Source organism: Choloepus didactylus (genome assembly GCF_015220235.1).
Source record: "Choloepus didactylus isolate mChoDid1 chromosome 11 unlocalized genomic scaffold, mChoDid1.pri SUPER_11_unloc2, whole genome shotgun sequence".
In the NCBI taxonomy this organism is placed as follows: domain Eukaryota; kingdom Metazoa; phylum Chordata; class Mammalia; order Pilosa; family Megalonychidae; genus Choloepus; species Choloepus didactylus.
The window spans coordinates 1752795-1769828 of NW_023637579.1; the positions used below are offsets into that span (position 1 = coordinate 1752795).

A 17034-nucleotide genomic window follows, 5' to 3' on the forward strand; every position below is an offset into this window, starting at 1 on the left:
ACATAAGACTAAGACGTGACTACTCAGCAGCCACCAAGGATATGAGAAGGCAATGGCATGACATATTTAAAATTTTGAGAGGGAAAAATTGCCAACCAATAATTCTTGGAGGGAGAGCTTAAATTTTTCACAGACAAACAAATGCTGAGAGATTTTGCTAATAAAAGACCTGCCCTACTTCAGATACTAAAGGAAGCCCTACCGACAGAGAAACAAGAAAGGAGAGAGAGATATGGAGAAAGGTTCAGTGCTAAAGAGATTCAATATTGGTTAATTATAGGACAAAAAGAGAGAGAGGGAAAAAATATATCTGACAAACATATACCAAAGGATTGGATGGCTGATTCAAGAAATGCCTTCAAAGTAATATCATTGAAAGTAAAAGGATTAAACTCCCCAGTTAACAGATATAGATTGGCAGAAAGGATAAAAAAATGAACCATCAATATGTTGCATACAAGAGTCTCATCTTAGACAAAGGGACACAAAGAAATTGAAAGTGAAAGGATGGAATAAATATTTCATGCCAGCTACAGCCAAAAGAAAGCAGGAGCAGCAATATTAATCTCAGATAAAATAGACTTTAAATGCAAGGATGTTATGAGAGACAAAGAAGGACACTGCATACTAATAATGGGGGAAATTCAACAAGAAGAAATAACAATCATAAACGTTTATGCACCCAATCATGGTGCCACCAAATACATGAGACAAACACTGGCAAAACTAAAGGAAGGAATGGATGTTTCCACAATTGTGGGATACTTCAATACACCACTCTCTCCTATAGATAGATCAAACAGAGAGAAGACCAATAAGGAAATTGAAAACCTAAAGAATTGGATAAATGCATTTGATTTAACAGACATATATAGAACATTACATCCCAAATCACCAGGATACACATTCTTCTCTAGTGCTCATGGAACTTTCTCCAGAAGAGACCATATGCTGGGACACAAAACAAGCCTCAAATAATTTAAAAAAATGAAATTCTTCAAAGAACATTCTCTGACCACAATGGAATACAATTAGAAGTCAATAACCATCACAGACAGAAAAATCACAAATACTCGGAGGTCACACTGCTAAACAATCAATGGGTTAAAGAAGTAGTGAGAGAAATTGTGAAATATATAGAAATGAATGAAAAGGAGAACACAACATATCAAAACCTATGGGATGCAGCAAAAGTGGTACTGAGGAGAAAGTTTATAGCACTAAACAAATACATCAAAAAGGAAGAAAGAACTAAAATCACAGAACTAATGGAGGAAGTGAAGAAGTTAGAAAATGAACAGCAATTGAATCCTAAACCAAGTAGAAGGAAAGTAAGGATAAAGCAGTAATAAATGACATAGGGAACAAAAAGAATTAGAGTGCTCTAGTTTGCTAATGCTGCCAGAATGCAAAACACCAGAGAAGGATTGGCTCTTATAAAAGCGGGTTTATTTGGTTACACAGCCATAAAGTGTCCAGGATAACACATCAGCAATAAGGTACCTTCACTGGAGGATGGCCAATGGTGTCCAGAAAACCTCTGTTAGCTGAGAAGGCATGTGGCTGGTGCCTGCTCCAAAGTTCTGGTTTCAAAATGCCTCTCTCCCAGGACATTCCTCTCTAGGCTGTAGTTCCTCAAAAATGTTACTCTTAGTTGCACTTGGGATATTTGTCCTCTCTCAGCTTCTCTGGAGCAAGAGTCTGCTTTCAACAGCCATCTCCAAACTGTCTCTCATCTGCAGCTCCTGTGCTTTCCTCAAAGTGTCTCTCTTGGCTGTAGCTCCTATTCAAAATGTCACTGTCAGCTGCACTGAGTTCCCTTTGCCTGTCAGCTCATTTATATGGTTCCACTGAGCAAGGCCCACCCTGAATGGGTGGGGCCATGCCTCCATGGAAATATCTCATCAGAGTTATCACTTACGGTTGGGTGGGGTGCATTTCCATGCAAATCTAATCAGCACCAAAATGTCTGCCCCACAAGACTGCATCAAAGAATATGGCTTTTTCTGGGGGACATAATACTTTCAAACCAGCACATTCCACCCTCTGGACCCCAGAAAAACATAATCTTTCCAAATACAAAATACATTAACCCCATCATAATATCACAAAAACTTAACTTATTCTAAGTTCACAGATCCACAGCTAAAGGAAAATTATGCCTTAGGACTGACCACATGTATAATTCATTTTGATGGAATCTTGTACTTAACTATTATTACTGAAATGATTTAAGTTTTTGTGATATTATGATGGGATTACTGTATTTTGTGATGAACTTGGATTAAATTGGAAAATACTGAAGCTCTTTTGAAATCCCATTGTACATATAGCCTTATAAATAAAAATTTTATGAGAACTGACCAAAACTTTGGAAAAAACAAAAAAGAGAGAGAAGGAATATAAAATTATTTTCAGTTTAAGAGGCTCTGAATATGGTGTCTATCTATTACAAACATGAATTATAAAGAACCGGAGAAAAATGGTGGTATACACTTAAAATTGTGCTCAAATGTCTAAAGGTTTTTTGCTTTAAAATTTAAAAATCTTTGTTATACAGAAAAATCAATAAAATGAAGTAATTGTGTCAAGAAATTCAATTTGGAGAATACTTACACACAGTCACATTTAGTTTATTTTATAGTAAATAGATAAAATAATAAGTGGGCAGACTTCATCCCAGAATTTGATTTAAAAAGTAGCATTTAATAGCTCAAATAGTTCATTATTAGATTGTTTCATTTTATATCAAGTCATTGAAGTATAAGCAAAAAATGTACTCACATCATCTGCAATGCCAAAGATTTTAGATGTCAAATATTTGACTACAATAGTTCCAAATAACCAAAACATCCCTAGATAACCTACAAAAGAAAAATAAAACAACAAAAAATATCTTGATATTTCCTATAGATATTCCATAGATGTAGCTTAGAAAGAAAAAAATAAATGCTTTAATCAAGCATGAAGAAAAACCTCTATATCTAGAGAAAATGTAAAAAATGCACCTTAAATTAATATAAAGAGTATTGATCCAAAATTAAGAGGCAGTTACTAAAAAGAAAAACATACATACTTGGTATTATTGTCAAGTTAATAGATCTTGTAGATTCATAGAGCAATTGCAGTTAGATTCTCCTTTCTCTAACAGTTTCTTACCCATGAATGCACAGACCTTAACATGGATAAAAAGAAATAAAACTGAATTCTTTAACTTCCTACCCAATATTAATCTTACCTTGCTTCATGAAAAAGGCAATTTGACACACTAAAATTGAGCCTTAATATGTTACAAAACTGTTAGACCCCCCCGTATTGCATAGACCATTTCTCTAAATGTAAAGCATTAAAGTACTGGCATATTTTAGAGAAGGAAAACTCATGCATGTGGCATCACCATGTGGTAGTTTCCATATTCACTGATATTCGCTAATAATTATTAACTAAAAATAAAACTGCAAAAGAAATTTTAATAGAGCAACAAAAGGCTTTTCTCTCAAATCTTGTCTCTCCAGAGACTCTTTGCCCGGGTTGGAAAACTGAATTCCAAGCTTGGGACTGGGTCCACCACATGGCAATCGCACAGCGCAGCTTTCCCAAAACCACAGATGACCACACTGAGCCTTTTAAAGAAGTTCAGGAGCTAAGGGGACTCTGCCTGCAGACCCTCCAAGACGGATTGGCTTCACAGGCCCCATCAACTGGGTTGGAGTTCTACCTACTGTGTTTGATCGCTGTGTCACTAAGAAAGAGAAAATGCTGCCAATTTAGCAAGAACACACCATTCATTTAGACACATCCTGACTTTTTAGACATGTTAAAAAAGAAAGAATATGCACATTAAAATTGATAAAATACGGGGGTTCTTTCTTTACTTTCCTCATCGTGATAGTTTAGGGAGATGGGCTTCCACGGCTCCGCAGGCTCCTTCCACCCGGGAAGGGGTTAGCCATTCCTCTGGCCTCACCGGCAAGAGCAGGTAACAGCGGAAGCGCGTTCCTTCCTCCTTTCGCTGTGCCCGAGGAAAGGCCTATTATCGCGACAGTTCCGTATTATCGCGACAGTTCCGTATTCCCGGGAACTCCCGCGGTTCTCAGATCGCGTGAGACCACAAAGGGAGCAACGGCCTGGGGCACGCCACGCGGCAGTGACGCAAGTAAGATGGCGACGGCTACTTAAGTGAGTCCGTTGCTCAGGCTCTCGTGAGTCCGTCGTTCCCGCAGGCCGCCTCTTTCCTGGTGGGAGCTGGTCGCTGACCTGGCCTGAGGGCGGAGAGCTTCCCAGAGGCGCGGCGGCTGCCTCGCTGGCCCCGGTAAACCCTGGCCGCCCTTGGTCTTGAGTGGGGCGGGGAGAGTGCGCTGGCAGCACCCGCCCGAGAATACCAGGTAAAAGTTTTTAATTATGTTATTTGATATTCAGTCAATGAAAACTAATTTGAAGAGATATTGCTGTTCTAATTATAGAGCATTAAGATTTCAGAAAGATAGTAGGTATTAAGAAAATTGTGAGCAATCGCTCGTATTCTAGGTGGTTGAAGGTGCTTGTATATAGGTCTGTTGGGTTGCTAGTTCAACTCTTCCTTATGGTTCTTATCAGTTTGCATGCATTTTTCTAATTTGATAAAAACTTCCCAAAGGGGAGTTAACCTTTCCTTTGAAAGCATAGGAGGGTTATCAGGTCATAATAAATATCGCATGAAAACTTAATGTACATCAGACAAAATTCTATGTACTTAGAATGTACTAACTCATTTTTTTTCACAAAATATTACTTAGGAAATAATCATAATTATTATTCTTATTGGTAGATGAGAAACCTTAGGCAAAGAGAAGATAAGCAACTTGACAAATTATGTCAATAAAATTTGCCACTCATGGTCATCCTTAGGGGTGGTCTCAGGATCAGGGGTTATAAGCTTAAATAATAGGTAGGTCCTCTTATTGTTCCCACTTCACAGAGTGGAAATGAGAGCATAGAAAGGCCAACTTACCCCAAAACTCTAACCTGTGCGTTCACGTTTTCTCCTATAGCTTTTCTTCTGGTGACATACACTACCCTGGTCTTTCTCTTTCAACCGTCCTCACACTCAGCTCTATTGAGAATTACATTTATAGTATTGTGCTACTATCACACAGTATTGTGCTATGCATTTCTGAACCTATACACTCAGCCTTATTAAATATTCTGTACTCTGTAATTGTCAATTGCCCAATTTCTATCCTCTTTCTATCTCCTGATAATCTATGCTCTTGAAATTAACTCCCAGAATTTGCTCATTATAGTTAATTCATATTAGTGAGGCGATAGAATATTTGTTCTATTATTTCTGGCTTATTTCATTCAATATAATGTTATGAAGGTTCATTCACATTATTGCATACATCATGACTTCATTCCTTCTTACTACTGTGCAATATTCCATCATTTGTGTATAGCACAGTCTGTTTATCCACTGTTTTGGGTTGTTTTCATCTATTGACAATTGTGAATAATGCTGCTATAAATATTGGTGTGCAAATGTCTGTTCATGTCCTGCTTTTAGTTCTTCCAAGTATGTACCTAGTAACAAGATTGCTGGACCATATGACAACTTATTCTTAGCTTTTGAGGAATCATCAAACTGTCATTCAGAGTGACTGCACCATTTTATATTCCCACCAATAGTGAATAAGTGTACCTATTTCTCCACATGCTTTCTAGCACTTGTAGTTTTCTGGTTATTTTGTTAATTGCCATTTTGGTATGTGTGAAACAGTATTTCACTGTGGTTTTGATATGCATTTCCTTGACAGCTAATTAAATTGAGCATTTTTTCACAAGCTTTTTCGCCATTTGTATTTCTTCTTTGGACAAGTGTCTATTCATGTGTTTTGGCTATTTTATCCCTGCAAATTGTATTGAGATATATGCATGTACTGTATATTCCATCCAAAGTATACCATCAGTGTCTCACAGTATAATTACCTAGTTCTGCAGTCATCATGCCAGTTTTTCAACCATTTCATTGCCCGAAAATGAAAACTAATAGACATAAAAAAAGAAAACCCATTTGTATTTCCTCTTTGGAAATGTGTTTATCCATGTCTTTTGCCCATTTTTAAATTAGGTTGTTCAACTTTTTGTTGTTGAGTTGTAGGATTTCTTTATATATTCTGGATATTAAACCCTTATCAGATAGTAATTTCTGAATATTTTCTCCCATTGAATAGGCTGCCTTTTTTGCTAGACTTTCTTGACAAAGTCCTTTGATATCTTTGACTGCCTAATCAGAAATCACTTGGCTGGAGATGAGAGGGTCTTTTCTGAACTTTCAATTTGATTCCATTGGCCAGTATATCTATCTTTAGGCCAGTACCTTACTGTTTTGAACCACTGTTGCTTTTTAATATGCTCTAAAGCCAGGATGTATGAGACCTACTTCCAACTTCATTTTTCTTTTTCAAGATGTTTTTAGCTGTTCAGGGCACCTTGCTCTTCCAGATAAATTTGATTATTGGTTTTCTAGATCTCCAAAGCCAGCTGTTGGGGTTTAGGTTGATAGTGTCTTGACTTGGTAGATCAATTTGTGTAGAATTGACATCGTAACAACATTTATTTAGCCTTCCACTCCATGAACACAGAATGTCTTTCCATTTATTTATGTCCTCTTTGCTTTTTTTTTTAGCAATATTTTGTAGTTTTCTGTGTGTAAGTCCTTTTCATCCTTGGTTGAGTTTATTGTTAGATATTTGAATCTTTTATTTGCTTTTCTAAATGGAATTTTTTTCTTCTTTACCTCCTCAGCTCATTACTAATTTATAGAAACATCATTGATTATTGTGTGTTGATTTTGTATCTTGCTACTACTTTGCTGAACTTGTTTATTAGCTCAAGTTGCTTTCTTCCATTTTTTTTCCAGAATTTTCTAAGTACAGGATCATGTCATCTGCAAAGAACAATGTCTGACTTCTTCCTTTCCAACTTGGGTGCCTTTTATTTCTTTTTCTTGCCTAATTGCTCCAGCTGGAATCACCAGCACAATGTTGAAAAACAATAGTGAGAATGGACATCCTTGTTCTGTTCCAGATCTTAGAGAGAAGGCTTTCAGTCTATCCCCATTGAGTATGATGTTAGCTGTGGGTTTTTCATATATGCCTTTTATCGTGTTGAGGAAATTTCCTTCAGTTCTATCTTTCCAAGTGTTTTTATCTAGAAAGGGTGTTTGATTTGTTGAATGTGTTGTCTGCACCAATCGAGATCATTCTGTGGTTTTTCCTCTTCAATTTGTTAATGTGGTATATAATATTAATTGATTTTCTTGTATTGAACCTCCCTTGCCTGCCAGGAATAAAAACCACTTTATCATGGTGTATCATTCTTTTACTGTGCTAGTGGATTCAGTTTGCCAGTGTTTTGTTGAGGATTTTTGCATCTACATTCATTAGAGAGATTGGTCTGAAGTTTTCTTTTCTTTTCTTGTAGTATTTTTGTCTGGCTTTGGTAGTATGGTGATGTAGAATGACATATAGCAGTCCCTCAGTTTTTTGGAAGACTTTGAGCAGGACTGGTGTTCTTACTGGAATGCTTATTAGGGTTCACCTGTAAAGTCATCTGGTCCTAAGCTTCTCTTTGTTAGGAGATTTTTCATTACTGATTCAGTATCTTTTCTAGGGATTCATTTTTTGAAGTCTTCTATTCTTTTGTCAGGGTAGTCTGTCCATCTGTTTCTAGGAAGTTGTCTACTTCATCTAAATGCTCTAGTTTGTTGGCATACAGTAGCTCATAGTATCCTCTTGTGATCTCTTTTATTTCTGTGGGATCGGTTGTAACATCGTCCCTTCCATTTCTGATTTTATTTATTTCAATCTCTTTTCCTCTGTCAGTCTAGCTAAGGGTCCATCATTTTTATTGATTTTCTCTAAAAATCAGCCTCTGGTTTTGTTAATTCTCTCTGTTTTGTTTTATTCAGTTTTATTGAGATATTCATATATCATACAGTCATCCATGGTGTACAAGCAACTGTTCATAGTACCATCATATAGTTGTGCATTCATCACCCCAATCTATTTTTGGACATTTTCTTTATACCAGAAAAAGTAAAAATAAGAATAAAAAATAAAAGTAAAACAGAACTCCCAAAATGTCCCCCACCCTAATTTTCTTTTATTGTTGTTTATTTTTGTTTTTTTAACCTGTGTCAAAAAATTTAAAAACAATGAAAAATATTTCAAACAATACCAAAACAAAAGAATAAGAAAAAACAAATAACCTAAAATAACTACATTGCTTCCCACCATATTTTTCATTTAGTTTTTGTCTCAATTTTTCTACTCATCCATCCATACACTGGATAAAGGGAGTGCGATCCATTAGGCTTCCACAATCACTCTGTCACTGCTTATAAGCTACATTGTTATAGTATCAACTTCAAGAGTCCAAGTAACTGGGTTGCAGTTTGATAGTTTCAGGTATTTACTTCTAGCAGGGTGCACATGTCAGTACCAATCCTTCAGGGAGAAGTCTGAAAGACTGAGTCTGGAAATACGTCTTGCGCATATTCTCAAAATTTGTCCTGAGACCAGAGACGCTCTATGCAGATAGCTCTATGCAGATAGCTGGGATAGTGTGAGAAACAATTAAGTTGAAGCAGCCTGGAGGGAAGGATAACCTGCATTAAGTAACACAAGACAGCACCCAGGAGGGGGAGGAGGCCTATTTCAAAAGGAGAAGTGAGGGCATTCATTTAAACCCCTGTAAACTGTAAATGGGGAATTCCTATGCCATCTAGGAAGCCCAAGCCCAGGAAAAGAAGCAGATTCCCCAGCTCCAGCTCCACCCAGTCTTGGATATGACAGAGGACCATACACTTCCCATTTGCCTTGGGCTGAGCTTATTTTCCAAAGGAGACCATTAGCCAAAGCAGAGCCAATCTGCAGAAAGGGAAAGGTGATTTTTGCCCTGGTTTATTTGTGTTAATTAGCTCCTAGCAATCAAGATAATCTTATATCACTAGCTAGGTACAAACTTAAGGAACAGACAGCTAAGAAACTAAATCCCCAAGTTAACATCTTAAATTATTAAAATGTAGTGTGTAACATAAAATTGCAAGATAAAGAAACAGGAAATGATGGATCACCTGAAGGCAAAAGATAAAAATCCCAAAACCATCCCAAAAGACCAGACTTTGGACTTACTGGAAAGACTTTAAAATCTTCAGTATTTTCAAAGAGATAAAGGAAAACAGAGAAAAAACTAAAAGATATGAGGAAACATAAAAGGAAAAGTAAGAAAGAACAGGCAGAGCCTAAGAGATATGTGGGACACAATCAAGTGTAACAATGAACAGATTAGGGGAGTAACAGAAAGAGAAGAAAGTGGTAGAAGGAATATTCAAAGAAATAATGGCACAAAACTAGGCAAGTTTAACAAAGGACATGAAATATGAGATTCAAGAATCTCAACAAACTTCATACAGGATCAATTCAATGACAACCATACTCAGACATATAGTAATCACAATGTCTAGTGCCAAGGTCAAGGAGATATCCTGAAACTGCAAGAGAAAAGCAACAAGTTATCTACAAGGGAATCACAATAAAATTAACTTCCAATTTATATTCAGAAACCATGGACACAAGAATGCAGTAGTATGAAATACTTACAGTGCTGAAAGAAAACAATTTCAAACCAAGAATTCTGTATCTAACAAGGCTTCCTTTCTTGCTGAGGGAGAGAGTAAGTCATTCCCAGATAAAAGGAGCTAATTACCACTAGATCTATCCTAACATGAAGACTAAAGGGAGTTCTTCAGCCTGAAAGGAAGACCACTGGACAGTGGACCAAAGCAGCATAAAGCTCTGATAAAGGCAATATTATGGGTAATTGCAAATACCAGTACTATAGTATTGCATTTTTTTATTATATAACTCCACTGATTTCTTACAGGTGCTAAGATGAAAATTCATTAAAAACAATGACAAATTGTTTTGGCTGTACAATGTACATGGATATATCTGTAAAAGTACAAATGTGGGGAGGGAAATGTTTGTATAGTATTCTATATAAGTGGTATTAATCAAATATGATTGGTATATTCAGGATACTGAATTTCAACCCAATGGCAACAGAAAGGAAAACAAATGAAAAAAAGATTTTCAGAAGGAAATGAGACTCAAAATGATACAATACAAAAAAAATCAGACATATGGAAATAGGCAGTAACAGAAGAATTGAGGGTGAAAAGACACAAGACATGAAGACAAAACAGCAAACAGCAAAATAAAGTACTTCATTATCAGTAGTTATTTTCAATGTAAATAGATTCACTCTACAGCCAAAAGGCAGAGATTAAGAGGAGAAAAAGAACATCACAACTGTAGCTCTATACAAGCACTCTACTTAAATTCAAAAATGTAACTAGGTTAAAGTGAAAGGATGAAAAAAAAAAATATGCCATGAAAGTCACTTCTCCGCCCATGTCTTATGAAAGACATAAAATTACAGATCAAAGCAGCACTGTACCCCAAACAGATCTGAATATTCCTATGCCAAGACACTTAATCAGATTATCAAACATCAGAGAGAAACCTATGAATGCCATGTATGTGGGAAAATCTTCAATATTCTAATCTTACAGAACATGAGAGAACAAACAGCTGAAGAGAAACCTTATGACTGCCCTACATGTGGGAAGTCCTTCAATCATTGTTCTACACTCAGACAACATGAGAGAACTTAGTCTGCAGAGAAAACCCATGAATGTCATCTATGTAGGAAGCTTTTTGCTCATACTTCCTCCCTCAGGCAACATGAAGAATGCCACAGTAGACAGAAGCCATAAGAATGTCATCTGTATGGGGACACCTTAATTTTCTAAATTAGTAACATGAAATTATTCAACTTGAGTGGAAACCTATGAATGTCATCAGTTTAGGGGAAGCATTCAGTCAATATTCTCACCTTAGATGGAATGAGACAAGTCACAATACAAGTATTGAATATGAAACAGATTTCAGCCATAGTTTAAACTTTAAGCATGTCAGAGAAATTTACACACTGAGAGACGCTGTGTAATCAATACAGTAGTGCCTTTAGTCATCAGTACTATTTAAGTTAATATAGGGAAACTTGTATAGGAAACCACCCATAGAATATCATTTTGTAGCAAAGGTGTTCTTATTGCTAATGTGGCTGGAATGCAAAACACCAGAAATGGATTTGCTTTATAAAAGATATCTGCTTGCTCCCAGGTTGCATTTCTGTTTTTTTTTTTTTTTTTTTTTGCATCTCACAGCTTTATTGAGCAATGCATGAATCAGACACGCATCCCTGATTCCACATTCAGAAAGCAGTAGAAGGGGAACTCCCTGAGGAAGGTAGAAAGGAGAAGCTCATAGAAGGGGAAACCTGCAAGCAAGGTGGAGGAAATGTGATTGGCTGACGTTAAGTTTCCATTTACTTGGGGGGGGGGGCCCCAGGTTGCATTTCAAAATGACATTCTCCATATAAAATGTAACTTATGAGGGGTGACAATGTGATTGGGAAAGCCATATGGACCACACACCCTTTGTCTAGTTTATGGATGGATGAGTAGAAAAATGGGGGAAGGAAAAAAGTGAAGTCCACCAGTGTTCTTTTTCACTTTAATTGTTCCTTTTCACTTAATTTTGTTATTATTTTTTTGTGTGTGGTAATGAAAATGTCAAAAATTAATTTTGGTGATGAATGCACAACTATATAATGGTACTGTAAACAACTGAAGGTACACTTTGTTTTGTATGACTGCATGGTATGTGAATATATCTCAGTTAAAATGAATTAAAAATAAAACAACCATATGGCCACTATCCCAGTGTCATGCTTGTAAAAGATTCATTAAATTAAAAGATGCATTAAATATTGCTGCTAGGTGCATAATTTATGTTAGAAACCTTTAACATAATCCCTTTATTTTAATCCTAAATCTACAACAATCTGGAATAAATTAATTTAGAAGTAGTTGATGAATGCATGAAGTGGGAGATTTGTACCCTAATAACAAAATGAATTTGTATTTATAGTATCTAATAACACTTTGGCAAAGATTAATAAAAATATTTCTTCTACTCGTGAAAAAATGGCATTCTCCAAAATGTCTGTCTCAGCCACAATGTCTGCTTGCTCCCAGGTTGCATTTCAAAATGGCATTCCTCAAAATGTCTGTCTCAGCTACAGCAGTGAGCTCCTGTCTGAGCTTATATAGTGCTCTGGTAAACTAAGCAAGGCCCACACTGAGTGCATGGGGCCAGGGCCACTCCTCCATGGAAACAACCTAATCCAAATGTTCCAACTGAATCAACACTAATACATCTGCCCCCACAAGATTATATCAAAGAACATGGTTTTTTCTGAGGGACATAATATATAGAAACTTGTACATGAAGCCTTTAGTAGTTGGTGTGATGATATGCCATATTAGACAGCTCACAACATACATCTATTGGAAGCTGAAAGTCCTCATCTGCTACTCTGAAAAGCAAGCCAAAGAAATTACTTGTGAGGAATTCTATGTACTCAATTTGGGAGTGACTTAATTTGTAATTTATCCTTTAAGAAGTGTGGACTCCATAGGAATGAATCACTAGATCTGTAATTACTGTGTACTGTTCAGTGAAACACGGGCCTTGGTTTGCTAAAAATACTGAATTTGAGAATAACCACAATAACATGAAAGGAGAGGGAAAAGTCACTAAAACAAAAGATGAAAATGTCTTTATTAGTAGGATGAAATCCCATAAGGGAGATCCAGAAATTTGATGATGGGGAATGTATTCAATATAAAATAATGGTGAATCATTTATTAAGTAGGGGAGGTTTGGGGCATGTGTAATTTTGTCTCTCTGAGGGTTATTGTTTGAGGGGTTTAGACAAATTATTGGCTATTTGGTGGCTTCATTTTATAGACCAGTGGTGGAAATGATATACTTTGGGGATGGGGGAATGTGAAGTCTGCTTTGGGAGTTTTCAAGGGTGAATGAATATGCCTCTTTGGTTGGCCCTAGTGGATCAGTGATGGACATTTTTTGGTTAGTAATTAAATACCTGAAAGGTAGGAATATGTATGTTTGCTTTCTTTCTGATCATAGATGGAGCAATACTTCATCTAAATCACAACAATATTTAACATTTGGTTAGAGGGTCCTGCACACAGTAGTTCACTGAGTGAAGCAGAGGTCCAAATAGTTACCATTTCCCCTCATTAATGACCATTTAGGAAGTATCCGTCAGAACCCACTGAACTAATTATCTTAATAATCAAAGGAAATAGATTCCAAAATCCATATGGCCCTTTGGCAATGCCATTATGATAGTCCGATGTGGAAATCCAGTCCTTGACATTAATTTTTGAATTATCCAGAGCATGCATATGTGAAAATTTTTCATGTAATTTCTTAATTTTAAAAGACTGGAAATACTTTCCTACTAAAACAGAGGACATGAAGTATTTCTGTTCTCATCCATATACCTTATGTTTTATGGAATATTGAAAGACTGATTGCTTTACTCTAAATATAGAGACCAAGAAGAGGTTGTGTTCTGTCATAAGTTCCACTATATATAGACATAAGAGTGAATTTGTGTAGTGTAGTAAGTCAAAGAGTGAAAAGAAAAAGCAGAAAACCTGGAAGGGGGGTTGAAGCTTTTTGTTTGCTGATGAAATATTGGGTATATAGAAACCACTTAGATTTGCAAAAGAAAATTAGAGGCCATTACAAATTTTAGGAATTTCCCCTGGTCTGAAGAAAAAGTAGGTCTCAATTTATATATACTAGAAATTTATTGAGAGGTAATCCATGTTACTGCCCTCTTTCAGAGTGTCAGAATTTGCATATCCTAGTCAGTGTTGTATCCAGCCTGAAGTGGAAGCAGTCATGGGAAATACAGCTATTTCATGGAAGTCACTGAGGTTAAGCCCATTATCCTCATCCTCCTGGAAGGGATCATGCTCAGCCTCCCATTAGGATTTCTAGCCTCAGGTGTAAAAAGCAATTTGGTGTTTCCTTTATTTGCTGTCATTCCAATGACCTCCATTGTAACAGGACTCTTGCCATGTTCATAAACGTGAGTAATATAAATGGTGACTTTCCATACAGCCAGTTATTTCAAAGGTCCATTTGCTACACTAAGGAACCTTTAATTCTCCAATCTTTTTTGTTCACAAACCAGACCAGACTGCTAAACCATTGGTACATGGGGGTGCTTAGATCCAAGTGTTCCAAGAGTATTAAAACCACTCACTCTTCAGCCTATTGTCCACTTTTTCCAGTGCTAGAGGTGGTATATATCTGACTGATACAAGGGGAACAGTGGCTGCCACCCAAAGGATGCCAGATGATTTCAGCTTGGCTTACCCATGAGTGAATCAGCACTGAGCATCTGAGGGGATATCCATGAGTTGGCATTGTCACTCCAATGCATGTGGAAAATGAACTTTTTCTCATATTTCAACATGCTCATATTTGATGGGCACTTTTGCCAACTGTGTATGCAAGCATTTCACTTCCTGGGAACCCGGGCAATCAACTCCTGGATTTACCACTTCCACTTGATACTCTTATCATTTGACACTGCCTGGGTAGGTGTAATGATTACCCAGAACTGAGGATAAGATGGGGATTTCTATCCTCAGGAGGACTGAGAGATTTTGACAATCATTTCTATTCCTACCACAGCCCAATAGTACACCAGGAGTTTCCTTTCTTAGGAATTATGCTTGGCTGCATCTGGGAACTTTGTGTTCTAAAATCCCATGGCTCCTGGTTCCATGTGACCTGTTGTCATGTTTGCCTTCTACTGGAATACAGCTTTCAATGTCGCAGTAGCCTTAATTACACAGGGGTACCATTCAATAAATTCTCCCTTATGGTCATTGGGTAGCTGTTACTTGAGCCATCCAATCCAATGTTCTATTGCCCCATTTTCTTGAAGGTTGTAGGGAGCATGATAGGCCTTTGTCACACCATGGGAGCACACTCATTGCTGAGCCATGTGAGTTGTAAATGGGATATCTTCATCTGATTGGAGTCTTGTATATCAATTCACATAGCCCATGAGTTTCTTCAAGGCAGCATCCGCATGCTGAATGTGAATTGCTGTATCACATCTTGGATCTCTCAAGTGGTGAGACACCATTGGAACCCATGATAGGGGTAGCAGATTAATGTGGTTGAGTTCAAACTTACATGCAAGTCCTGATATCCCTACCTGATATGGTCCATCACACCATGATGTGTCACCTGAGTTCATTGTTACATGACTGCTCTGCCTTTGGCCTCTGATTCTTCTAGAGTGATTTCTCATGATTTGACCCATTCTTGCTTCTGGATTGGGCTGTATCCTGTGGCAGATGCAGTAGGCAGTCATGGCAACTTGGGTGCATGGTTGATCAGCATGGAAGTTCCATGTGTTTTTGTTTCAAATAGCATTTATAATGGGTATCAATAATGGTGACATATTCATTTTCCCACCTCACAAGCTGTTGCTATAGCACCTGTGCCCACATTGAGGAGCTTCTTATAATCCAATCATTGACTTGCCAGTCCCTGGACAATATTGATAGTTTGCAAATGTCACTGACTCCATAAATATGTAGCAGAATGTTGGTGGAGTAGTCTGAACAACCATGACCACCACGTGGAGTTCAACCCATTGGACAGAACACCCTCCAGTCTCAATCAAAAGGTGGTTATTCTTTGAACAGATTCCTGCAGTGGCCTAATGGAGTCCATCAGCTATGAGTTTTGCAGTTTGATCTCTGAACTGAGCCATATCATCAGCTGGACTGCTGCACATAACCAAGGGTGAGGCTGGACCAACCTCTGTGTGCTATCTGGCCCCATCCAGCAAAATAGAACTTTGTTCATGCTGCCAATTCACTCCTTAAGGTCCTGCTGGGGCTTGCTCTTGGATGTACCATTTCCATTTAATCAGGATGCTTTGTTGAACTTGTCTTTGTTTGTAGGATTAGTGAGAACCATGGGCGGTTCTGGCCCTAGAGTCACAGAGGGCACATCAGTGGCTAAATTTTCAGTCTCCACTAAGGTTGAATAATAGGCTAAAAGCTGCTATTCAAAGCAGGGGTTGGTATTTAGTTGCTGCCATTGATCATAATACTGGGCTACAGTCAAGGTGAATCATTTTCCATATTGTTCTCTGTATGCTTACCCTTGGAACTGCCCTCCTCACTTTCCCAATAAGAGTACAGGGAAGATATGCTTCACTCAATACTCAGCAAAGAGCAGCTATGCAGTATGCTAAATCTTTCCAGTCCTTCCTATCCTTTTCCTGCTGCTCTTTATTGGCTCCTATGATTGCTTCAACATCTACTTTAGAGGGCCCCTTTCTCCTTTTAGTGTTGGCATTAGCAGTGATCTTCCAGATGCATCACAGCAATTTCTGTATCCTGTTTTAGTAATCAAAGTCACAGTCCCATGAAGGTGGACCTCACCACTTCTTTTGTCTTTCCCTGGTGTTTTTCCGTTGTCTTCCCTATCTGGCTCTTGAATGCATCTTCTTTTATCCTGATTTCCATCTATCTAGCCTGCATCTGTGTTGCTTCCATAAGAAAGTGGGATGTGGTGTAGAATATTTTCCATCATTTTGCCCACTCATCCCCAGGGAGAACAGAAGGGGCATGGGTGTCTTCCACTGGAGAATCCCTTGTCTCATGAATACCTCCAGTGGTGTTTGAGGGAGTACTGTCTCATCCACATCCTGCCCAGGAGTGGAATCATATAGCCATGTATATTACCTTAATGTAGAGGGCAGTTATGGCCTCATGAACAATTTTCCTTGGGGGTTTTGTTGAGAAGTTCCACACAGTTGGGAACAATGCTATCATGCTCCAAAGGTCTCAGACAAAAAGTGGCATGGGTTTGCCTGGTTGGCTGTTCTGTGTGGGCAAAAATGTGTTTTAGCAGGGGATCAGTAAATAATTTCCTCAGGCTGTGCCATTTTGATCAAGGCATCTAAGTCTAGATTGGCACCTTTTTGAATATATGCAATAACCATGCCACA

General features: G+C 37.7%; 1 protein-coding gene across 2 annotated transcripts in view; it reads left to right on the plus strand.

The window, feature by feature from the left end:
* Positions 1 to 4131: 4131 nt before the first annotated feature.
* LOC119524581 (calcium signal-modulating cyclophilin ligand-like) overlaps positions 4132 to 17034 on the plus strand; it is a 174467-nt gene continuing 161564 nt past the window's right edge. Inside the window, exon 1 of one of the 2 annotated variants that reach the window (XM_037823281.1) lies at positions 4132 to 4385. The gene's annotated coding sequence lies outside the window, so the exon portion shown is untranslated. The remainder of the gene's footprint in view (positions 4386 to 17034) is intronic. The other variant, XM_037823282.1, reaches the window with a different exon arrangement.